At 39.3% G+C, this 27,857-nt stretch overlaps 1 long non-coding RNA gene across 1 annotated transcript; it reads right to left on the reverse strand.

Moving 5' to 3' along the window:
- Positions 1-302: 302 nt before the first annotated feature.
- Positions 303-23,619, reverse strand: LOC138851636 (uncharacterized). Its single transcript, XR_011391320.1, has 2 exons — positions 23,128-23,619; positions 303-695 (listed from the first exon to the last, which is right to left on the reverse strand). It is a non-coding gene; the product is annotated as an uncharacterized lncRNA (long non-coding RNA).
- Positions 23,620-27,857: the final 4,238 nt, after the last annotated feature.

A 27,857-nucleotide genomic window follows, 5' to 3' on the forward strand; every position in this document is an offset into this window, starting at 1 on the left:
GTACAACATACACTGTACCGTGGCAGGTACAACATACACTGTACCGTGGCAGGTACAACATACACTGTACCGTGGCAGGTACAACATACACTGTACCGTGGCAGGTACAACATACATTCAGCTGCATTAAGGAGATTTGTCAGGTAAGGATCGTAATTACAAAAACACTACATTTTAAACATGATTAGCAAGAACTTCAGGATACATAATAATTACATCAATTATTATTATCAAAAAGAAGCGCTAAACCACAAGGGCTATAATTACATCAATCATTTCTTTAGGAAGGTGAAACCAAAAAGTTGTCGTATAGTTTTATTACCAGCTGTAAAAGTCTGGTTGACTCAAACACTTATGAGGTACACTCGCATGGGATGGCCATCAGCGCAGATAGAATCTGTCAGGTATGAGCCCTCTTGAACACCCACTTAGCATCATTTTAACTGGGATTCTCGTTTTTTTGCAAAACAGACAAAATCTGCTTCGCAAATAAGTTTGCTTGTTTTGACATAACACTCTGCACAATCCAGTGAATCCGCAAGAGCCGGAGCTCCAACTGGTGGCGGAAACGGAGCCGGAGATGGAGTCGTAGTAGGAACCGGAGCTCCAATTTCAATTTCAGAGGGAGTAGGCTGTATAGGATTAGGTTCAAGAGGAGGCGTATACTCGTAGTAGTGACCATGGGCATACTGAGGCTGTAACAAAAACAGGGATATGGTTGAAATACTCATATATGTGAAATATGAATTATTGTTGAAAACTTTAGCTGTGAATAATTACGTTTAGCTTGTCCATTACTTTTATTTGTTTACTAATTTTTTTATGAAGGATAATTTATGTTATCCAGCGATCCAAGCTACGTGAACTACGACTACATTTTTTGCAGTGCAAAAATCAAAGGTTTACTTTAACTTTAAATTTTGCACGGACAATGAATACCAAGAAAAATTTTACCTAAAGACTACAATACACCCTCTATCTTCTTAACGCTATTGGTAAGGATATGTATAAAGATTAGATTTAGATTTTACAGTTTGCCACCGAAGTGGCTAGTTTATTGTGCACCCCATATCCATCTTATGGAGGGTAGCTCAAGAGCATATGGATACACAAAAGGCCTAGGAACTAGGCCCCAAAAAAGTTAACAGGTGTACATATTAATTTATATCTACATATCCATAGTTCACTTATCTGTTACAAGCAAATTTAAGAAATTTGCTTAGTATATCTGGTATCTTATTTTCATTAATAAGATATCTTGACATGTCACATAGGTTATTATACTGTCTGTCTCTGTATTCTTCAATAAGTGGACAATTAAGCACATAGTGTTCAAGAGAGTGACCATATGCCTGATCACATAATTTACATTTAGTTTGATCATCTGTGTGTCTCCCAAACTGCCAGAAGTACTTGTAACCAAGCCTAAGCCTGGCCACTACAACATCAGTCAGTCTGTTCACATTGCAAGTTGCTCCATAAACATACTTATCTACGTTCATGTTGTCATAGTGGGTTATAGATCTACTCAGGCTTCTAACTGTATTCCTATAACAATCATTTTCATTATTTATTTCTCTCCTAATATTATTTCTAATGCTAGACACAGATATACCAAAGTTATATTCTACATTCTCCTTCTGGGTACTCTTATTGGCTAACATAACAACTTTATCATGAAGGAGTAAATCCAGTGTTTGATGGGATCCATAGCAATTGTACATTAATTCCTTTGTCCCTGATTTTTCAGTATCTATACCTGGCTTCTCCAATGAGCATGTTGTTGGAGTCATTATATGAGTTAAGAGCATTCAGTGATGACATAGAATCAGTAATGATGATAGAGTCAAGCTCAGTGTCATAAGTTAGCTTTAGCGCCATTAGGATTGCAAACAGTTCAATTTGCAATGTAGACGCCCAGTTGTTAATTCTTATGCCTAGTTCAACAAGTTTATTATCGTTATTAACTAGGGAGGTGGCAACAAGAGTAGATGCAGCCCTGCCAGAAGACTCCTGTTGAAATCCATCAGTGTATGTTACTTGTGATAACTTATTACTACCTGCTAGGCGAGAAATTTCTTCTTGAGCAGTTGCTCAAGAAGCAAAGAGCTTCTTGGGAGGGACTTGCAGGTATGTGATGTTAAATGAACACATCTTCCATGGAGGGGTGAAATGCTCTTGGTGTCTACAGTGATACAGTTCATGCAGGTTATAAAACTTAATGCAATTACACGTTTTCACAATCCATTTAGATCTGTGTGTATTGACTTCTAGACACTTAGTAAGATTCATTGTGACAGTGTCTGGTTCATTTCTTAACATTCTAATACCGAGTACATAAAAAATTAATGGTACAATAACAACTTTGAAAACTGCTCAGAGGCTAGCAGAGAACGTCGGATGTAGAGGTATTTATTTCCTTTGAATCATCACACTAAGGTGCTCAGGAAAATGGTTAGCATCCCTTGAAGAAAAAACGAAAGACTTACAAGTGTTAGTTTAATATCTTTATTATGCACCCCATACCCATGGTGTGAGCGGAAGTCAAAGGATTACAGAGGTACATAATGGGTCCAGGGACTGGACCCCAAAGTTATGATAGCTGAACTAAGTACAAAGGTAATGAACTCACAAGTTACAAAGGTAATGAATCCTGTAAGTAAGTAAATTTACTTACGTTTATACATGGCTACAATCATGAACAAATTATAAAGTAATGAGCAATTCACACGTCCACACCCGGTCACAACTGTAATGAGTTATTGGTGCAAATATTAATTGTTGGGCCACACACACACACACACACACACATGCATACACACACCCACACACACACACACACACACACACACACACACACACACACACACACACACACACACACACACACACACACACACACACACACATACACCAGGAGCTCGGACTCGACCCCTGCAACCTCAACTAGGTGAGTACACACACGGGCACACGGCACCTGTGACCAGCGGGGTCCCACAGGGGTCAGTCCTAGGACCAGTGCTGTTTCTGGTATTTGTGAACGACATAACGGAAGGAATAGACTCCGAAGTGTCCCTGTTTGCAGATGACGTGAAGTTGATGAGAAGAATTCATTCGATCGAAGACCAGGCAGAACTACAAAGGGATCTGGACAGGCTACAGACCTGGTCCAGCAACTGGCTCCTGGAGTTCAACCCCACCAAGTGCAAAGTCATGAAGATTGGGGAAGGGTAAAGAAGACCGCAGACGGAGTACAGTCTAGGGGGCCAGAGACTACAAACCTCACTCAAGGAAAAAGATCTTGGGGTGAGTGTAACACCAGGCACATCTCCTGAAGCGCACATCAACCAAATAACTGCTGCAGCATATGGGCGCCTAGTAAACCTCAGAACAGCATTCCGACATCTTAATAAGGAATCGTTCAGGACCCTGTACACCGTGTACGTTAGGCCCATATTGGAGTATGCGGCACCAGTTTGGAACCCACACCTAGCCAAGCACGTAAAGAAACTAGAGAAAGTGCAAAGGTTTGCAACAAGACTAGTCCCAGAGCTAAGAGGTATGTCTTACGAGGAGAGGTTAAGGGAAATCAACCTGACGACACTGGAGGACAGGAGAGGTAGGGGGGACATGATAACGACATACAAAATACTGAGAGGAATTGACAAGGTGGACAAAGACAGGATGTTCCAGAGATGGGACACAGCAACAAGGGGACACAGTTGGAAGTTGAAGACACAGATGAATCACAGGGATGTTAGGAAGTATTTCTTCAGCCACAGAGTAGTTAGGAAGTGGAATAGTTTGGGAAGCGATGTAGTGGAGGCAGGATCCATACATAGCTTTAAGCAGAGGTATGATAAAGCTCACGGTTCAGGGAGAGTGACCTAGTAGTGACCAGTGAAAAGGCGGGGCCAGGAACTTGGAATCGACCCCTGCAACCTCAACTAGGTGAGTACAACTAGGTGAGTACACACGCTTTATTCACAGGGAGCAAGTCTGAGTATTTTTCCAGAATGGTCTGTAATATACCACTGTGGATAAAATACTTTGACATATCTTGAACATTTGTGAGTGAGTTGTCTCTGAATTCATTAATTTTATCACACTCCAGTACATAATGACGCAGGGTGTGACAATAGTCCATCTGGCAAAGTTTACATTTCGTTTGATCTACATCTGGTGGTGGTGATTTAACCTGCCAAAGATACTTGTAACCCAGCCGGAGCCGGGCGGTAGTGACATCCAAGAATCTACTTGTTTTGTTGGATGCACCATAGACGTGTGGTTCCTTCTGCATGATAGAATGATGATAGATGGACTGACTCGTGTCAATTTCCCTGAGTCTTAGGACAATAAAATTCAGTTGAAGTTCTTTTCGTATAATTGTTCTCAAACTGCTAACTGACAAGCCAATATTGTAATCTACCCTCTCTTTGAAAGCACACAACTTAGCCAATTTATCAGTTTATCATGCATCTGAAGACCAATGTGAGATGTAATCCAGAGCATGTGCACTTTGACTCTACTGTCCACAATCTTACCATACCTGTGTCTGGCTTCTGGTACAAGCACACCACAATTTATACTTAATGAGTTGAGAGCATTTATAGATGACAGAATTAGTTACAATTGAAGTGGACGCATCTGAGTGCAAGGAGTATGACAAACAGTTGTTTGAAGGGTAGAGGCCTAGTTATTGATGCGTACTCCAATTTCTTTATGAGAGAGATCATTCTGTATGACAAAAGAAGCACTTCCAGCTGCAACAGTGGATTGGTGAACAGAACCATCAACGTAAATAACTTGCGTAAGAGTGTACTGTGTGACTAAGTTATCGATATAGCTTATTAAGGGATCATGTTTGGTTTCAAGGCGAAGCTTTGGTTCATGCGGAGGTCGGTTCCAGTTTTATCGATCCATCTGGAAGGATGTTCACCAGTGCTGAGGAAAGTTTGGAGGGCTTCTGTGCAGGGGTTTTAATGGGCTAGCCTAAGCATATTTACCCCAATGAGGATATTTCTTTCAGTAACACGAGATCTGATGCTTGGAATATCAAGTTCTTTCCGCATATTTAAAATTTTGGCAGTACGAGGGCATCCTAGAATGAGCCTCATTGCTTCGTTCTGCAGTTTTTCCAGCCCTCCAAGCTTCCAGTAAGACACAAGAGCAAGTAGTGGCGCAGCATAATCAACCAATGTTCTAATAAAAGCAAGATACATCATTTTCACAATTTTAACATTAGCACCATACCTGGGGTGAAAGCCTGCCACAGCTTTTCTTTGTATTGGCGACAAAGTTTCGTAACAACAGGTCCAAGTAGTGGAACCTCAAAGCCTAGATACCTGTATCTGGTTACATATTGTAGAAGAGACCCCTCACGCAACTGGATCTGGCGAACTGTGCCTCTCTGTCGAGGAGGACGCCTATTGAGTATCTTTGTTTTATCAGTAGAAATTATCAACCCCAGGTCCTGACACGAGGTTAGTACATGGTTAAGGATGTTTTGGGTGTTGGAGAATCCGGTGGTGTGAATCATTATATCATTAGCAAAACTAATCATATAATGATGGAGCTGACTAGGCATGGCATGAAATAAACCAGCTTTCAATAAAAGAATCAAATTTCTTTTCCTGCCAAGCATTTTATCATTTAAAATTTTTTTGTAAGTACACACTTTTATACAGTGCATCAATATGTTAAAACTGAGTACGAATTTCTTTCAGCTTCTCACAAAACAGATGGGAACCGGGTATGCAACGTGAATTTCCTCTCCCGCACGTGTAGATGGTTCATTTCCTTTGTAACTTGGTCATGATTGTGACCAATCTACCTGGAGTTCATTACCACTGTAACTTGTTCAGCTATCAAAACTTTGGGGCTCAGTCCTTGGACCCATTATGTACCTGGAGTTTACCTCTGTAATTTTTTGACTACCGCCCACAGGATGGGTATGGGGTGCATAATAAAGATGTTATACTAACTTTCCCGGAAAGATGCAGGAACAGATAACTGGAAACACTTGTCTCTAGTAGTGACGATAAGGCTGTCTGTCTTTTCCAGACTAGAACCCAATTCTTTGAAGATGCCTTTCCAGTGTTTACTTAAGCGTTCAGAGTTTTCGATTTCGCTGGTCAGTGTATTTTCATTTGCACAAATACCTATACATGTAGTGTCATCAGCAATAGTAGCTTACTGACTAAACTACGACCAGCAAGAGATCTAACTCTAATTATTTACCTAGCTTCCCTAGAAGCTAGTTAAATCTTCTACGGCTTAGGTGTTCAGCAAGTACACTAGATATGCCACTCCTAACTACTGCTACTACTACTACTACTACTACTACCACTACTACTACTACTACTACTATCACTACTATTACCACTACTACTATTACTACTACTTCCACTACTATTACCACTACTACTATTACTACTACTACTACTACTACCACTAATATTATTACTACTATTATTACTACTACTACTACCATTACTACTACCACTACTACTACTAAGACTAGGCATGGCATGAAGTAAAGCACTGTACTACCACTACTACTACTATTACCACTACTATTACTACTACCACTATTATTACCACTATTACTACTATTACTACTCATACAATTACTACTACTACCACTACTACTATTATTACTACTACTACTACTATTACTACTACTACCATTACTACTACCACTACTACTAAGATCTGGCTATTGTTCCACTTAAACCTACACATTTCTAAGTAATTTCTCATACACTGATTAGAACAAAATAAACATTCGTGCAGAACTCTAGCTGTGGGGTACTTCTAAAATCTTGATGTGACAATACAGTACAGTACGCAGTACCGTCATACAAACATCATACACTGTACTGTGGTAGGTACAACATACACAGTGCCACAACATACACAGTGCCACAGCATACACAGTGCCACAACATACACAGTGCCACAACATACACAGTGCCACAACATACACAGTGCCACAACATACACAGTTCAGAGGCGAGTAGACCATATACTGCAGTGGCAAGTAGACCATACACTGCAGTGACAAGACCATACACTGCAGTGACAAGCAGACCATACACTGCAGTGGCAAGCAGACCATACACTGCAGTGGCAAGCAGACCATACACTGCAGTGGCAAGCAGACCATACACTGCAGTGGCAAGCAGACCATACACTGCAGTGGCAAGCAGACCATACACTGCAGTGACAAACAGGCCATATCTTGTAATGGCAAGTATACATACACTGCAGTGACAAGACTATAATCCCTGCAGTGACAAGACTATAATCCCTGCAGTGACAAGTAGACATACCTTGCAGTGACAAGTAGACCATACGTTACAGTGACAAGCAGACATACTTTGCAGTGACAAGACCATATCTTGCAGTGAAAAGTAGACAATACCTTGCAGTGGCAAGTAGACCATACGTTACAGTGACAAATAGGCATACACTGCAGTGACAAGTGTGATAAGTTTACATACACTATACACTGCAGTGACAAGTGACAAGTCGACATACACTGTGGTGACAATGTGAAAAGTTGACATACACTGCAGTAACAAGGAGACTATACATTGCAGTGACAATGACACTATACATTGCAGTGACAATGACACTATACATTGCAGTGACAATGACACTATACATTGCAGTGACAATGACACTATACATTGCAGTGATCAGTAGACTTTATATTGTATTGTGGTAATTTGCTTTACCATTCGAGGAACAAAACCTAGATAAAAAAAAATATATTTTTATTTTAGTTTGTTAATAAATTAATTTTCTGAAATAACACAAAATCAAGTGTTTTTTTTTTTTTACTTAGACGATTGTAAATAATTTTAAATAGAAAATAACTGCAAAAAAAAAAAAAAAAGAAGAATGAGAAATATTGAAAACTCTTGTTCAGCTTTTCCTATTTTCACAACACATTGCTAAGAACAATGTTTCATATCAGTCGTATACAATACCGACAAGTTGAAAAATTAGACACGTACAACAACTGGGTATCTATATTAAGTAGACCTTTCGATAATCCGTTGACATATCAATACAATACAGAAGACTGAAGAGGTAGAAGATGAGGTAATCAGTCCCTCAGTCTAGTAGCAGGTGTTCAGTACCGTAGTGTTGATGAATCTCAAGTACTGGCAGGAAGCCACTGGCTGGCGAAACGTCTTCTTAACAAAGATATTTGGGGAGTCATATGCCCATATCTTTCATGATGTGCATGAGAAACAAATAAATGCTGTGTTTGTTGTAGGCAGGACAGTGTGAACCAACAGTGCGTAGGGAAGTGCCCTTCACCCCAACTGTAGAGGGTACTTTTCTCCTCTCAGCCCACGTTAGGGACTGCGCCCTGGAGTTCGACCGCGAGGCAGCTGTCAGGTGTGCCACAGGCAGTGTGCACTCAGTTCCTCGAGCTTCAACATCCGTGCGCACGGTGGATGCCTGGGCACCCGGAGGGCTCCAGGTGGGAACAACCAACAGCCCCTCCCAGCAGACATATTCAATTCAATTCAATTCAAAGTTTATTCTCTATAAGGATTACAATGCTGAGTTTACAGAAATTTGGTTATTGTTTGGTTTAACATGTAGTAAAATTGAGATTACAGAGTGTACCACTAGAACGCTTAGCATGGCTAGGCATTTCGGGCATACTTAGTTTTATTCTTAAATGTAAAATATTACAAATTATGAGGTAAGTTGGTATTATGGCTAAGTGACTAAATACTATTTTGTGAGTTTAGCAGTGTGAATGCTTTTGTTTTGGCACAGTATATAGTTTCAGTATTGGAGTATCACAGGATTCATTATATTAAGACTGAGATTAATATTTCTGTTTATGGTCAAATGAGTGTGCGAGTGTAAGTGTGAACCACAAGGTGGTATTCGTGAAGTTAGTTGACGGGGTGTATCAGGGAGATAAGATGTTTTCTAATGGTAGTTTTGAAGGTGATGAATGTGTCTGCAGTTCTAGAGTTCTCAGGTAGGGTATTCCAGATTTTAGGGCCTTTGACATACATTGAATTTATGTAAAGGTTTAGTCGGACACGGGGAATGTCGTAGAGATGTTTGTTTCTGGTGTTATGCCTGTGGGTTCTGTCACAACTATCAAGAAAGCGTTTAAGGTCGAGGTTGATATTAGAGTTTAAGGCCCTGTAGATATAGATTGCACAGTAGTAAGTGTGGACAGCTGTTGCACCTTCACCTTTACAGAGGGTCTGGGATCTGCAATCAACTTGGCGTCCACCAGGACGTTGACACGTCCTCAGGGCAGCTCTCCCTCGGGCTGCTAGCGGAGTCGCTGACCTCTTGGACCTCTTAGGGAGGGTCGATGGTGCTCCTGCAAGAAGCAGATCCTGGCGCAACCTGCTGCTCTTTGCAATGGCTGTCTGGCTGTCCCGCCGAGAAGGAACAGGCACCTAACAACATCTCTTGTTGGGGCAATGGATGAATTCCCTACAATGTTTGTTAACTGCTCATTACTCTGTAATTTGTTCATGATTGTAACCATGAATGGACGTGTTTATGATTTATTAGCTCTGTAACTTGTCATTCCCTCAGGGAAGGTTCCTTGATGTTGGTGAGGGGCTCTTGATTTAGGGAATTGGATCTGTGCTCCAGTTCCCCGAATTAAGCCTGAGTGCCTTCCACATCCCCCCCCCAGTCGCTGTATAATCCTACGGGTTTAGCGCTTCCCCTCGATTGTAATAATAATAATAATGTAACTTGTCATGATTGTGACCAGATCTAGTTCATAACCATTGTAACTAGTTCAGCTATCAAAACTTTGGAGTCCAGTCCCTGGACCCATTATGTACCTCTGTAATCTTTTGACTACCGCCCACATCATGGGTATGGGGTGCATAATAAAGATATTAAACTAACCATTTGTTGCACTTGTGTCTGATTCTTAAATAGGTACAATTTTCTCGTCTTCCGCTAACCTCCTCCTCCTCCTCCTCTGAGACTTGCCTATATAACATTTGAATTCTTCATCCATTTGACTTCAAATTTTCAACCCTGGTCAGTTATGCACATGCATACATGCACAGTTACACATATATGAATAATAAACATTTATATATTTTGTTGCATTATAATTTTACCACTACCCTCCACTATGGGGATGCCTTTCTCGGATTCTGAAGCGACTAAAACACATCTGTTTAAGTTTTATTTTCAGCAGTGGTAGATGCACTTTCTGGCACAATTATGAGAGGTACATTCCCTTAGGATGGATTTTGATACAGATATTACCTGTCAGGAATGAACTCCCGGAAAAGCTGTCTTAGTTAATCATCAGTTCCTCTGGAGCAATTGTTTTAGTGGTAAACAAGCGAAATTTAGTTCGCATATCAGTCTGGCTGAGCGGACATAACACTCCTCGCATCCCAGTGTATCTGTCAAAGAGAACGGGACGCCCTCACTTGTTCTATTATGTTCCGGCTTTTGAGGTGGAGGCACATATTCATAGTAGTGATTATGAATTTGATGAGGCTCCAGAGGTGCTGGTACAGGTGGAGGCAAATAATAACGGGAGGATCCTGAGACTTGTTGGGGCTGAAACAAAGGAAAATGTTTTGTTAAAACATTCTGGTGACGCGTGGATTATTGTAGAAATCTTTCGCCACAAAAATTTATGTTTATGATATCTGTTATTGTATTCCTTTGTTACTTTGCTTTGTCTAAGATAACTGACCAATAAATTATCTACCCATTAAGTGGAACATCAGCTAGAATCATAATTATTACACTCAAAAAAATAAGTGCTAAGACTTCCATATATATATACTATATATATATATATATATACAGTGGACCCCCGCATAGTGAACTTAATCCGTGCAAGAGGGCTGGTCGTTATGCGAAATGTTCGCTATGCGAATTAATTTTCCCCATAAGAAATAATGGAAATAAAATTAATCCGTGCAAGACACCCAAAAGTATGAAAAAAAATTTTTTTTACCACAAAAAAATGTTAATTTTAGTACACACAAACTGAAAAAGGCATGCACAATTACATGACACTTACTTTTATTGAAGATCTGGTGATGATTGATGGGATGGGAGGAGGGGAGAGAGTGTGTTAGTGTTTAGAAGGGGAATCCCCTTCCATTAGGACTTGAGGTAGCAAGTCCTTTTCCGGGGTTACTTCCCTTCTTCTTTTAATGCCACTAGGACCAGCTTCAGAGTCACTGGACCTCTGTCGCACAACAAATCTGTCCATAGAGCTCTGTACCTCCCGTTCCTTTACGATTTGTCTAAAATGGGCCATAACATTGTCATTGAAATAGTCACCAGCACGGCTTGCAACAGCTGTGTCAGGGTGATTTTCATCCATAAAGGTTTGCAGTTCAACCCACTGTGCACACATTTCCTTAATTTTTGAAGTAGGCACAATGGATTCCACAACTGGCATAGGCTTCTCAGGGTTAGCCCCAAACCCTTCAAAATCTTTCTTAATTTCCATACTAATTCTCACCCTTTTTACCACAGGGTTGGCACTAGAAGCTTTCTTGGGGCCCATGGTCACTTATTTTCCAGAAACAGCACCGAAAACACTGTAATAATACGAAATATTCCGAGTGTATGCTTGAATGTTACCGCGGAGGCTGGCTGGTAAACAATGGACGCGTCTCAGACGAAGGTCGCTGAGCGGGTTTTTGTCCACTATGCGGGGCAAAATTTTGGCGAACAAAGCGTTCGCTATGCGGATTGTTCGCTATGCAAGGCGTTCGCTATGCGGGGGTCCACTGTATATATATATATATATATATATATATATATATATATATATATATATATATATATATATATATATATATATATATATATATATATATATATATATGTCGTGCCGAATATGTAAAACTGGTCAATTAGCAAGAACTCATTTAAAATTAAGTCCTTTCTATAATTTTCTCTTATACTTTTAAAAATATATTTTTTTCATTAATGTTGATGTAAAAATTTTTAATTTTGCACCAAAAGGAACTTAGAAAACTTACCTAACCTTATTATTACAAGCGCAATTTATTTTAGCCTAACCCAACTAAATATATTTTAGATTTGTTTACAATAATTTAATACTAAACAAACACAGTGAAATATATTTTTTTCGTTAGGTTCAGAATAATTTTGGCGAAATTATTGCATAAACAAATTTTCGCTTGTCCTATATGGCAAGATGAACGTTGCTATTTAAGCCAAGATCGCAAGTTCTGCCTATTCGGCACGACATATATATATATATATATATATATATATATATATATATATATATATATATATATATATATATATATATATATATATATATATATATATATATGCAATAAAATCACAGTAAACAGGTGATATCAAAATATGCAAGACAACCTCTGAAAGAATAGTGAAATTCCAAGCGCTTTCGTGACTTCTCACATAATCAAGGAACTATAAATACAATAATACATCAAAGGAAGGCATATAAAAGGTCAAGACCACACCTCACCATCACATCCCACAACAAAGCAACAAATGACGTGCGACGACACCCGACTCATAACACTGCAGCAGGCCTACTGGTCCCAACTAGTCAGGTCCTTCACGATATACCACTAACAAAATATTTGCCCAACCCCAGTACTCCACCCAAGAATTAAGATTTATTATTTGTCCAATGTATTATTAAATTCTTCCCAAATTTTATTAATTATAAATGAATCTAATTCATATAAACCAAAGGAAATATTCATATTATTTTCAAAATTGCTTTTAATGAAACGCGAGTCAAGTATATTCCTGTCGACCACGGACTTGCTTGATACAACATGCAAACAGTCTAATAAATCATGCCCTAGACACAGTACACCAGCGTCGAAAATTTGAAACCGATCAAAAAAGTCGTTTTCGAGTTATAATAAAAAGTTGGAGGAAGAAAAGATATTTTACTTAGAACGTTCGAAAAATCTAATAGTCTAAGGATGACTACTTTCTGTAAAACTATGTACGCCATAGAAAAAGTATCTTTTTAAATTAATTTCTTTTTTCATATCTACTGAAAATTCTCTACAATCCTGTTCGTTAGTTTTACTATAATATGTTTATGCACATCATACCCATCCTGTAGGTGGTAGTCAAAATATTAGAGAGGTACATAATGGGTCCAGGGACTGAACCCTAAAGTTATGATAGACGAACAAGTTACAAAGGTAATGAACTCCAGGAAGATCTGGTCAAAATCCTGAAAGAACATTTTTATAACTTTTTAAGAAAATCCAGTTTAATAAAAATGCTTTGATATTAGAAGAGAGTTTCCCTGTGTTGCATAAACTCATCCCCCCCCCCGCGTCAGTGCACACGACTGGAATAGTGCAGAGTGCGGCATAACCTTGTAATGCAGTTTAATGTTGACAATGATGAACTGAAGTGAATCAGAAGAGGCATTAACAAGTCATCATATGGAAACTAATATCCCAGTTTCTCCAATAAAATATAAAATCAGGACAAATTTAATTCAGCCTTCCACTAAAACATATTAGAGAAGATAAATATCTTAAAATTCACTAACACGTGAAACAGGAAAACCGCTAAGTAGTAACATTATCAAGTTATTAATGTTGAAATGTTGAAGGTAATCAGATCCAACATTTAAACATTATTGCACAGAGCTGTATTTCATTTTTTTTTAATTTCTTTCAAAAAAAAATAGCAAATTGGAACCTATACAAGCCAAAATCAATCCAAACTTTTCATTAAGAAGATTTCTCAATTTATATGTAAGTAAATACATTATATTTAAGCTTTGGGTACATAACATACAAACTTGTTAACAATGGTCATGAGGGCACACAGATGTTATAGGTATATAAAAGTACATTATGTACATTTAACCTAGGTAATCTAATAAAGCCAAATACTGTTAGCAAACCACGGTACGGGTGGGGCTTGAACTCGCGGCAAGCGAGTCGTAAAACTCTATGCCAGTTCATAAACCACTGGGACAGCTGGCTACATTATGATTCATCCAACTTGGTATATTTATAAGCCACAGGAAGGTTAGCATGGGTCCCACTGGGACCACAAATGCAAATTTTTACATAAGACTCTCCTGCCAGCGTAGCCGTAACGAACTCTACCTCAGGTCGCTGCCAAGTTGGAGTTGCCGTGACTATATATATATATATATATATATATATATATATATATATATATATATATATATATATATATATATATATATATATATATATATATTTTTTTTTTTTTTTTTTTTTTTTCAACAAGTCGGTCGTCTCCCACCGAGGCAGGGTGACCCAAAAAAAGAAAGAAAATCCCCAAAAAGAAAATACTTTCATCATCATTCAACACTTTCACCACACTCACACATTATCACTGCTTTTGCAGAGGTGCTCAGAATATAACAGTTTAGAAGCATATACGTATAGAGATACACAACATATCCCTCCAAACTGCCAATATCCCAAACCCCTCCTTTAAAGTGCAGGCATTGTACTTCCCATTTCCAGGACTCAAGTCCGACTATATGAAAATAACCGGTTTCCCTGAATCCCTTCACTAAATATTACCCTGCTCACACTCCAACAGATCGTCAGGTCCCAAGTATCATTCGTCTCCATTCACTCCTATCTAACACGCTCATGCACGCTTGCTGGAAGTCCAAGCCCCTCACCCACAAAACCTCCTTTACCCCCTCTTTCCAACCCTTTCGAGGACGACCCCTACCCCTCTTTCCTTCCCCTATAGATTTATATGCTTTCCATGTCATTCTACTTTGATCCATTCTCTCTAAATGACCAAACCACCTCAACAACCCCTCTTCTGCCCTCTGACTAATGCTTTTATTAACTCCACACCTTCTCCTAATTTCCACACTCCGAATTTTCTGCATAATATTTACACCACACATTGCCCTTAGACAGGACATCTCCACTGCCTCCAACCGTCTCCTCGCTGCTCCATTTACCACCCAAGCTTCACATCCATATAAGAGTGTTGGTACTACTATACTTTCATACATTCCCTTCTTTGCCTCCATAGATAACGTTTTTTGACTCCACATATACCTCAACGCACCACTCACCTTTTTTCCCTCATCAATTCTATGATTAACCTCATCCTTCATAAATCCATCCGCCGACACGTCAACTCCCAAGTATCTGAAAACATTCACTTCTTCCATACTCCTCCTCCCCAATTTGATATCCAATTTTTCTTTATCTAAATCATTTGATACCCTCATCACCTTACTCTTTTCTATGTTCACTTTCAACTTTCTACCTTTACACACATTCTCAAAACTCATCCACTAACCTTTGCAATTTTTCTTTAGAATCTCCCATAAGCACAGTATCATCAGCAAAAAGTAACTGTGTCAATTCCCATTTTGAATTTGATTCCCCATAATTTAATCCCACCCCTCTCCCGAACACCCTAGCATTTACTTCTTTTACAACCCCATCTATAAATATATTAAACAACCATGGTGACATTACACATCCCTGTCTAAGACCTACTTTTACCGGGAAGTATTCTCCCTCTTTTCTACACACCCTAACCTGAGCCTCACTATCCTCATAAAAGCTCTTTACAGCATTTATTAACTTACCACCTATTCCATATACTTGCAACATCTGCCACATTGCTCCTCTATCCACTCTATCATATGCCTTTTCTAAATCCATAAATGCAATAAAAACTTCCCTACCTTTATCTAAATACTGTTCACATATATGCTTCAATGTAAACACTTGATCTACACATCCCCTACCCACTCTGAAACCTCCTTGTTCGTCCGCAATTCTACATTCTGTCTTACCTCTAATTCTTTCAATTATAACCCTACCGTATACTTTTCCTGGTATACTCAGTAAACTTATTCCTCTATAATTTTTACAATCTCTTTTGTCCCCTTTCCCTTTATATAAAGGGACTATACATGCTCTCCGCCAATCCCTAGGTACCTTCCCCTCTTTCAAACATTTATTAAACAAAAGTACCAACCACTCCAACACTATATCCCCCCCTGCTTTTAACATTTCTGTCATGATCCCATCAGTTCCAGCTGCTTTACCCCCTTTCATTTTACGTAATGCCTCACGTACCTCCACCACACTTACAGTCTGCTCTTCTTCACTCCTAAAAGATGGTATACCTCCCTTGCCAGTGCATGAAATTACCGCCTCCCTTTCTTCCTTAACATTTAAAAGTTCCTCAAAATATTCTCGCCATCTACCTAATACCTCCCTCTCCCCATCTACTAACTCCCCTACTCTGTTTTTAACTGACAAATCCATACTTTCCCTAGGCTTTCTTAACTTGTTTAACTCACTCCAAAATTTTTTCTTATTTTCATTAAAATTTCTTGACAGTGCCTCTCCCACTCTTTCATCTGCTCTCCTTTTGCACTCTCTCACCACTCTCTTCACCTTTCTTTTACTCTCCATATACTCTGCTCTTCTTATAGCACTTCTGCTTTGTAAAAACCTCTCGTAAGCTACCTTTTTCTCTTTTATCACACCCTTTACTTCATCATATATATCATATATATCATATATATATATATATATATATATATATATATATATATATATATATATATATATATATATATATATATATATATATACCTTCACATGTAGGTGTACAGTCTTCACTCTACCCTTCAACAATATTATATTCTTTTTGGAGAGACTCCAAGAGGTTGAGGCTGGAACCTCCAGAATAAGTGTACATGTCTTTACTAACATTTCGTTGTCTAGCGGGAACAAGGTGGATTTTATTTATTCACATTATTTCCGTAACTAATCATTTATTTTACTTATTATTAATCTTCCTAAGTATAATCATTATTAAGAATAATTATATGTCAAATACAAGCTGCTGTTTTCTTGCTCTTAGCAACATGGATCATTTTCCATATTTATAATAATTCCAATAATTGTAATAGCATATATCACTTGTTTTAAAAACCCAGATAAGTGAAGTTGTGAATGTAGTTATAATTATTACCACTATCATTTGTGTAAAGTTTAAAAGTCTACTCCTGTAAGATTCTGTATGATTTATGCAATAATAATAATAATAATAATAATAATAATAATAATAATAATAATAATAATAATAATAATAATATTATTATTATTATTATTATTATTATTATTATTTTATTAATAATAACCAATGATAACAACAACAACAACAATAATAATAATAATAATAATAATAATAATAATAATAATAATAATAATAATATTATTATTATTTTATTAATAATAACCAATAATAACAACAACAACAACAACAACAATAATAATAATAATAATAATAATAATAATAATAATAATAATAATAATAATAATAATAATAATAACAGTAATAATAATAATAATCTAGGCTGACGGTGAAGTGTTTACATATTCTCATAAACTTGAATCATATAAGAAGCTTGATCAGAGATATTTGTTTAAGGTTCGAGCCGAAATGTACTAACTTGGGAGAATATTTTGTTACCTCCGGCCTCCACTGACCATGTGAAATATTAAAAGTGAAATGAAGTGAATTAGTACAGATTTTATCATTTTTGTTTTGTAGTTACATTCTGCTAAACATGACGATGGTTTATTTAACTATTGTTTTAATGTGTTGAAATACGGCTAAACTTTACTAAGCAACACAGACCCTAACTTATGCCTAGAACAGATTAACTCGGTGGCACTCGATGTATGCTCAAGGCTTATTTCTTTAAGAAAAAGGAGTAGATGTAAAATAGAAAGAGACAGGCGCTCCCTCCCCAGGCGACGGAAAAGAATAACAGAGCGGATAAAAGAGGCCAATATATCTGAAATGCGTAGGGAGACACTGGTCAGAGAAATAGCAAACTTCGAACTTAAGCTAGAGGAATGTTATAGGAGTCAGGAATCGCGGGAAGAACTAAAAGCCATAAATGAAATCCAAAGAAACCCAAAGTATTTCTTTTCTTATGCCAAATCATAGTCGAGAGCAACATCCAGTATTGGGCCCCTACTTAAACAAGATGGGTCCTACACAGATGACAGCAAGGAAATGAGTGAGCTACTGAAGTCCCAATATGACTCAGTTTTTAGCAAGCCGCTAACCAGACTGTGAATCGAAGAACAAAATGAATTTTTTTATGAGAGAGCCACAGAATTTGGTTAACACAAGCCTATCTGATGTTATCCTGACGCCAAATGACTTCGAACAGACGATAAATGACATGCCCATGCACTCTGCCCCAGGGCCAGACTCATGGAACTCCGTGTTCATCAAGAACTGAAAGAAGCCCCTATCACGAGCTTTTACCATCCTATGGAGAGGGAGTATGGACACGGGGGTCGTCCCACAGTTACTAAAAACAACAGACAGCCCCACTCCACAAAGGGGGCAGTAAAGCAATAGCAAAGAACTACAGACCGATAGCACTTACATCCCACATCATAAAAATCTTTGAAAGGGTCCTAAGAAGCAAGATCACCACCCATCTAGATACCCATCAATTACACAACCCAGAGCAACATGGGTTTAGAGTAGGTCGCTCCTGTCTGTCCAAACTACTGGATCACTACGACAAGGTCCTAGATGCACTAGAAGACGAAAAGAATGCAGATGTAATATATACAGACTGCAAAAGCCTTCGACAAGTGTGACCATGGCGTAAAAGCGCACAAAATGCTTGTTAAAGGAGTAACAGGAAAAGTTGGTAGATGGATCTATAATTTCCTCACAAACAGAACACAAAGAGTAGTAGCCAACAGAGTAAAGTCCGAGGCAGCTACGGTGAAAAGCTCTGTTCCACAAGGCACAGTACTAGCTCCCATCTTGTTTCTCATCCTCATATCTGACATAGACAAGGATGTCAGCCACAGCACCGTGTCTTCCTTTGCAGATGACACCCGAATCTGCATGACAGTGTCTTCCTTTGCAGACACTGCAAGGCTCCAGGCGGACATCAACCAAATCTTTCAATGGGCTGCAGAAAACAATATGAAGTTTAACGATGAGAAATTTCAATTACTCCGATATGGTAAACACGAGGAAATTAAAACTTCATCAGAGTACAAAACAAATTCCGGCCACAAAATAGAGCGAAAAACCAACGTCAAAGACCTGGGAGTGATCATGTCGGAGGATCTCACCTTCAAGGACCATAACATTGTATCAATCGCATCTGCTAGAAAAATGACAGGATGGATAATGAGAACCTTCAAAACTAGGGAGGCCAAGCCCATGATGACACTCTTCAGGTCACTTGTTCTATCTAGGCTGGAATATTGCTGCACACTAACAGCACCTTTCAAGGCAGGTGAAATTGCCGACCTAGAAAATGTACAGAGAACTTTCACGGCGCGCATAACGGAGATAAAACACCTCAATTATTGGGAGCGCTTGAGGTTCCTAAACCTGTATTCCCTGGAACGCAGGAGGGAGAGATACATGATTATATACACCTGGAAAATCCTAGAGGGACTAGTACCGAACTTGCACACGAAAATCACTCACTACGAAAGCAAAAGACTTGGCAGACGATGCACCATCCCCCCAATGAAAAGCAGGGGTGTCACTAGCACGTTAAGAGACCATACAATAAGTGTCAGGGGCCCGAGACTGTTCAACTGCCTCCCAGCACACATAAGGGGGATTACCAACAGACCCCTGGCAGTCTTCAAGCTGGCACTGGACAAGCACCTAAAGTCAGTTCCGGATCAGCCGGGCTGTGGCTCGTACGTTGGTTTGCGTGCAGCCAGCAGCAACAGCCTGGTTGATCAGGCGCTGATCCACCAGGAGGCCTGGTCACAGACCGGGCCGCGGGGGCGTTGACCCCCGGAACTCTCTCCAGGTAAACTCCAGGTAAACATTGTATCAATCGCATCTGCTAGAAAAATGACAGGATGGATAATGAGAACCTTCAAAACTAGGGATGCCAAGTCCATGATGACACTTCAGGTCGCTTGTTCTATCTAGGCTGGAATATTGCTGCACACTAACAGCACCTTTCGAAGCAGGTGAAATTGCTGACCTAGAAAATGTACAGAGAACCTTCACGGCGCGCATAACGGAGATAAAACACCTCAGTTACTGGGAGCGCTTGAAGTTCCTGAACCTGTACTCCCTGGAACGCAGGCGGGAGAGACACATGGTTATATACACCTGGAAAATCCTAGAGGGACTAGTACCGAACTTGCACACGAAAATCACTCACAACGAAAGCAAAAGACTTGACAGACGATGCAACATCCCCCCAATGAAAAGCAGGGGTGTCACTAGCACGTTAAGATACAAGACAATAAGTGTCAGGGGCCCGAGACTGTTCAACTGCCTCCCAGCATACATAAGGGGGATTACCAATAGACCCCTGGCAGTCTTCAAGCTGGCACCGGACAAGCACCTAAAGTCAGTACCCGACCAGCCGGGCTGTGTCTCGTACGTTGGATTGCGTGCAGCCAGCAGTAGCAGCCTGGTTGATCAGGCTCTGATTCACCATGAGGCCTGGTCACAGACCGGGCTGCGGGGGCGTTGACCCCCGGAACTCTCTCCAGGTAAACTCCAGGTAAACATATGACTGTCCTTGATTGGTGTTGACAGATCCCTTCCTGTCTTGCCTATATACTTGTTTTTTACCGTCTTTTTTTTCACAGGGAATTAGATAGACATTTGTTGTGTTTGAGGATTGTTGATTCTGGCGTTTTATAGAGACCTTGTTACCACGTTTTCTTGAATACAACATTGATTATGTTCTGAAGTCCTCCGCTATATGTAGGTCTTTCTTGTGGGGTTCCGATTCTCAGAAGTTTTTGTTAGGTTACTTCCATTCTGAATACATCTTCAGATCATCTTCGTTACAGGATTTGAGCTTTGATAATGTCAATTAGAAAGGTTCTAAGATATAGGCTGGATAACGTACAATCATTTTTAGTGTGTGTCGAGTTATTACTGAAAAACTGTACGTACCTAATTGTGTGTTTTGAGAGTATAAGCTTGTTATTGTCTCTAATAACTGTTTTATTATTTGTACATTAATAGTTAATTTATTATTCATATTACAGTAGCGTTTTTTAGTATAAATGTCTAATTTCATTAATATATAATTTAGTGTAAATATCTAATTTCATAATTTTCAAAATTAAATGTTTTATAAGTTGGCGTAAAAAGAGTGGTTCTACCTTGACTGACAAATTAATTGGTTCATAAATCGAATCCACACCAAACACCAGCCATCTCATGTTGAGTCATCATATAGCAATTACCTCTTCCGACAGAACTGTTACTAGTACGCATCTAATGGAATGCTGTGGGCGAGCATCTAGAAGGCCCCGACTCTGCTGCTTAAATCCACAATTTAAACAGACAAAAATATCTATGCAATACAGATTTGCGTAAATCCTAACACCTGAGGTACAATGACGACTTACCTTGAGATCCCTTGTGAAAATGGACGGTACTACTTACACTTACATTCTTAGCCTAACTGTAAACTACATTCTTAGACTAGGATTACGGCTAATTAGCCTTACAATTATGCATGGTAGGTATGACAAGTCGCAATATATTACAAGACTCTTCCTCTCTCACCACCTCACATCACATTCATACACGGAAAATTCGGTGTCTTTTCACACGGGTTATCAAATGCGTTATCTATCAGATATAACTTTTATGAAATTGGATGAACATTTCACATGCAGGCAGATTTTAATTTACGTTTTACTGATGTCTTTAGGGGGCTGTAGGGCAATTTTCCGCGCGCTCTCAAAAAAAATCGAAAAATTATGGAAATTGAGTTATTTATACCGAAAAATAGCTTAACTGTTTGGCAACACAATGGTACAAGAATCAATGTTCTAGGATGTTTCTACAAGAAATTATAATCATTTATATTAGGTATGGTGGCGGCGATGTGGGTAGCGAGTCTGCTCACAACCCATATATATTTTGGAATTTTTTCCTTGTTTTTTATTGCTTTTTCTTGCATTATTCTTTCTAATATAATAACTGACTATTTGGCATCATAAAACAGTAGGCGGAGCTTACCCGTAGACTTAGAGCCAATCAGGCTCCATCTGGGAACGCTCGGCAGTATTCCCGCTCCAGAGAGTGCCAGGAGAAATTACTTCATTATTACGCTTATATCAGCTTATATATCAACTCTACGGCTTATTTATCTATCAGAATTGATCTAATATGATATAATAAACACTATAAATAACATACTAACATGTTATATACTCTAGACTGAATAAAATAAGCCATAATACGCCGAGAAACAATCGGTAATATTTCCATATAAATGAGTTACTGCTCTCTATGTCGTATTCTTTGGTCTCTGAGTAAGAGAAAACGGTATTTTGAAGAGGATAACTGCACTAGAACATCAGTTTACTAAGAAATACACCCAAACAAACGCGATTTTCGCGTTTGTTTGGGAATAAATTTTGACACAAGGGCATTTTCAGTAAATCAGTCCTTTTTCAGTCTTTTCTCAGTTGTTGTTTGAGGTATATTTTTGACAAATATTTTTCACACGGTGTGAAAACACTTTGTCTTGTGCACCAAAACTGGAGGAAATCGGACGGTAAACAAAAGAGCTACATTTTTTTCGCCGACGCCACCCCTTAAGATAAGAGATAAGATTTCGTTCGGATTTTTAACCCCGGAGGGTTAGCCACCCAGGATAACCCAAGAAAGTCAGTGCGTCATCGAGGACTGTCTAACTTATTTCCATTGGGGTCCTTAATCTTGTCCCCCAGGATGCGACCCACACCAGTCGACTAACACCCAGGTACCTATTTGCTGCTAGGTGAACAGGACAACAGGTGTAAGGAAACGTGTCGAAATGTTTCCACCCGCCGGGAATCGAACCCGGGCGGGAGCTTTAGCCACCAGGCCACCGGGCCTATGTCAATTATATATAACATAGCTTTGTGTTGTTCGTTTGTTAGCTATTTCTGTTTAGGTAAATCTCATCCTTTTCTTCCACATTACCGTAAGGATTTTTTTGTACAGTTAAATTATTGTATACTCGTGTCAATGCTAGTAACCTGAATACAAACCATTCACACACATGATTAGACTCACCCTAGCAGTCACTGTAATGAGGAGGCTGAACATCAGCACGGGCAGCTGGAGTACATACTTCATGATGGCAAGATGTAGAAGTCACAAATAATATGTGCAGAAAACAATATTTATATTTAAGAGTTAAGTGCGTGGGTTAGTATTACCACGTAGTAGCGCGTGGAGTGACGGTATTAACTTGCTGACTGAAGTACTCTCGCAGGAACGTTGCCGACATGATATTGTGCCAAATAAATTTTCGACTTTTTATGGCTAATTTCTTTAGTGTTAAGAATTTAATTTTTCCCTAGAAGAATCATTAATTAGCGTTGCTAAAGATAACATCTTACATTCTTCCGATTGTGTACAACTACACCTAAAAGTAATAGAAAAAAGTTTAACACTGAGCTGTATCTGAGCTATTGTTGACCTTCGTGGTGAATATACATACGTATGCGAAAGGTGCGTCCAGGAAGTGAAAGCCTTTACCTTGGCTAAGACTGTTTATAAATAAGTCTGCATACACAAAACTCCCTTCCCAAGTAATGGCTCCTTTTTCCTGTGCTGACGACTTCGAACAGGCTTTGGAAATACCAAACTCCCAAGAAGATCCTTGCTAGTAATCCCTCCTTAAATCACTTGTTAAAGTAACTGTTAAAGAAGAAATTTCTCGCCTAGCTGGTAGTAATAAATTATCACAAGTTATATACACTGATAGATCTAAACAGGAGTCTTCTGGCAGGGCTGCATCTGCTCTTGTTGTCACCTCCCTAGTTAAGAACGACAATAAATTTGTTGAACTAGACATAAAAAATAAAAACTGGGCGTGTACATTGCAAACTGAATTGTTTGCAATCCTAATGGCGCTAAAGCTAACTTGTGACACTGAGCTTGACTCTATCATCATAACTGATTCTATGTCATCACTGAATGCTCTTGACTCATATAATGACTCCAACAACATGCTCATTGGAGAAGCCAGGTATAGATACTCAAAAATCCGAGAAAAAAGAATTAATGCACAATTGCTATGGATCCCATCACACATTGGATTACTCCTTAATAATATAATAATATCTTTATTTACTACGAGTACATGTACATGGTAATACAGTACAAGATGGTATCAATGACATACTACCATATAGAAAACCGCTTGTTATGCTGAGTATTTCGGGCAAATTAGGTCAGTTTTGTCGCAGGATGCCACCCACACCAGTCCATTAACACCCAGGTACCCATTTTGAATTGATGAGTGAACATGGACAGGGACAGCAGGTGTCTTATGGAAACACGTCCCTAAAGTTTCCAGCCGTACCGGAGGAGATACGAACCCCAGACCTCAGTGTGAGCTGAGTGCGCTAGTGATCGAGCTACATTAGCCAAGAATATCTGAAAGAGAATGTAGAACATAACTTTGGTACATTTGTGTCTAGCATTAGGAATAATATTAGGAGAGAAATAAATAATGAATGTTATAGGAATGCAGTTAGAAGCCTGAGTAGATCTATTATCCACTATGATAACATGAACATAGATAAGTATATTTATGGAGCAACGTGCAATGTGAACAGACTGACTGATGTTGTAGTGGCCAGGCTTAGACTTGGTTACAAGTACTTCTGGCAGTTTGGGAGACACACTGATGATGATCAAACTAAATGCAAATTATGTGATCAGGCATATGGCCACTGTCTTCATCAATGGAGGACGAAAAAGGATCCTCACTAAAAGCAATTAGATGCATGTAAAGGTCCCAATTCGCTCGGTCAAATTGCCAACGTAGGCTGCGAGGAGGTGGTGAATACGAAGAAGTAAGGATAATTGGAAAACGATCACTGTCATGCAAATCCAGGAACACAAACCAGGTGAAGTCTAGTACAGTCGAGGAAGAACAGACCGAGAGATCTATGCAAGAGAGAGAGTACGAGGATCAAAATGGGTGGGAGTACCCGTATTTGAAACATGGAGGGGGAGAGAAGCAAGAAAAGAATCCAACTGAATGCCGCAGGAGTCACAGTGAGGACCCCTCCCCCAGACGAAATGGTGGGCATTAAAATAGCCAAGTAACAGAAGTGGTGGCGGTAAGGAAGAAACCAGAAAGGCAACTTCTGGGATAGATAATGCCCGAGAAGGAGAGAGAATCAAAAAACAGATTGTATACCACTTATTCAAGTGGATGCGGGCTGCAGTGTAATGCAGTGAAGTATGAACAAAGAGCTGACGGTATGGAATACCAGTTTAGTTAGTTTAATATGTTTATTATGCACCCCATACCCATCCAGTGGGCGGTAGTCAAAAGATTACAGAGGTACATAATGGGTCCAGGGACTGGGCCTCAAAGTTTTGATAGCTGAGCAAGTTACAGAGGTAATGAATTCACAATTTACAAAGGTAATGAACTCACAATTTACAAAGGTAATAAACTCCAGGTACGTCTGGTCACAATCATGACAAGTTACAAAGGTATTTACAGATTACAGAGGTACACAATGGGTCCAGGGACCGGGCTCCAAAGTTTTGATGGCTGAACTAGGTACAAGGTAATGAACTCACAAGTTACAAAGGTAATGAACTCACAAGTTACAAAGGTAATGAATACTGTAAGAATGGTTACTAACGTGTATATATGGCTGCAATCATGAACAAATTTTAGAGTAATGAGCAATTCACACTTCCACACCCGGTCACAACTGTAGTGAGTTATTGGTGCAAATGTTGATTGCTGAGTCTCTCTCTCTCTCTCTCTCTCTCACACACACACACATACAAATTCATACACACACACACACATAATCACACACACACACACACACACACACACACACACACACACACACACACACACACACACATACACAAACTCATACACACACACGCACACACACTCATACACACACACACACACTCATACACACACACACACTCATACTCACACACACACACACACACACACACACACACACACACACACACACACACACACACACACACACACACACACTCACACACTCATACACATACACACAAACACACACACACACACACACATGCACATATGTGGTAATGCTTTATTTACAGCTAGCAAAGTCAGGGTATTTCTCCAGAATGGTCTGTAATATACCACTGTGGATAAAATACTTAGCCATTTCTTGAACACTTCTGAGTGAGTTGTTTCTAAATTCATTAATTTTATCGCACTCCAGTACATAATGACGCAGGGTGTGACAATAATCCATCTGGCAAAGTTTACATTTCGTTTGGTCTACATCTGGTGGTGGTGATTTAACCTGCCAAAGATACTTGTAACCCAGCCGGAGCCGGGCGGTAGTGACATCCAAGAGTCTGCTTATTTTGTTGGATGCACCATAGACATGTGGCTCCTCCTGCATGATAGAATGATGATAGATGGACTCACTGGTGTCAATCTCCCTGAGCCTTGAGTCCATAAAATTCAGCTGAAGTTCTTTTCGTATTATTGTTCTCAAACTGCTACCTGACAAGCCAAGATTGTAATCTACTCCCTCTTTGAAAGCATACAGCTTAGCCAATTTATCAGTTCTATCATGCATCTGAAGACCAATGTGAGATGGAATCCACAGCATGTGCACTCTGACTCCACTGTCCACAATCCTACCATACCTGTGTCTGGCTTCTGACACAAGCATGCCACAATTTATGCTTAATGAGTTGAGAGCATTTATGGATGACAGAGAATCAGTTACAATTAAACTGTCAATCTTTGATACATAGATGCATTTCAGTGCAAGGAGTATGGCAAACAGTTCTGTCTGAAGGGTAGAGGCCCAATTATTGATGCGTGCTCCAATTTCTTTAAGAGAGCCATCACTCTGTACGACAACAGCAGCACTACCAGCTGCACCAGTGGATTGGTGAACAGAACCATCAACGTAAATAATTTGCGAGAGTGTGTGCTGTGTGACTAAGTTATCAATACAGCTTAAGGCCTCATGTTTGGCATCAAGGCGAAGTTTTGGTTGTGATTTAAGAAGTAGTTTGGGGGGAAATGGAGGAATGGTAGTTTGGAATGGGGTAATATTCCACGGAGCGGAGAAGTGCCACTGTTGCCTTACTTGACATAGATCATGTATCTGATTCATGTGGAGGTCGGTTCCAGTCTTTTCGATCCATCTGGAGGAGTGTTCACCAGTGCTGAGGAAAGTTTGGAGGGCTTCTGTGCAGGGGTTTGAATGAGCTTGCCTGAGCATATTAACCCCAATTAGGATATTTCTTTCAGTAACACGATCTCTGATGCTTGGAATATCAAGTTCTTTTTGCATATTTAAAATTTTGGCAGTACGAGGGCATCCTAGGATGATCCTCATTGCTTCGTTCTGCAGTTTTTCCAGCCTTCCAAGCTTCCAGTCAGACACAAGAGCAAGTAGTGGCGCAGCATAATCAACCAATGATCTAATATAAGCAAGATACATCATTTTCACAATTTTAACAATACCAGTGCGTATAAGTAGTACACTTTCAATAAAGGTTCCATAGGAAAAAGGATCCGATGAATATAATAAATCATAGCCCAAGATGGGATGGATAACAGTGGAGCTTAATTTGGGTCCTTGTAAACAAACACAAATGGAAAAACTGGGAGAGCAACACCTGCACCTCCCCCCAGTTACCTCTTAGGCTGCATATATTCCACTGTAAATAAGCCATGATTTGCGAAGAGAAAGATACAAGAAATCTGAAGGTAGAGGCATCTATGGACTAGAAGGGTTAGA

The sequence above is a fragment of the Cherax quadricarinatus genome, chromosome 6 (genome assembly GCF_038502225.1).
Source record: "Cherax quadricarinatus isolate ZL_2023a chromosome 6, ASM3850222v1, whole genome shotgun sequence".
In the NCBI taxonomy this organism is placed as follows: domain Eukaryota; kingdom Metazoa; phylum Arthropoda; class Malacostraca; order Decapoda; family Parastacidae; genus Cherax; species Cherax quadricarinatus.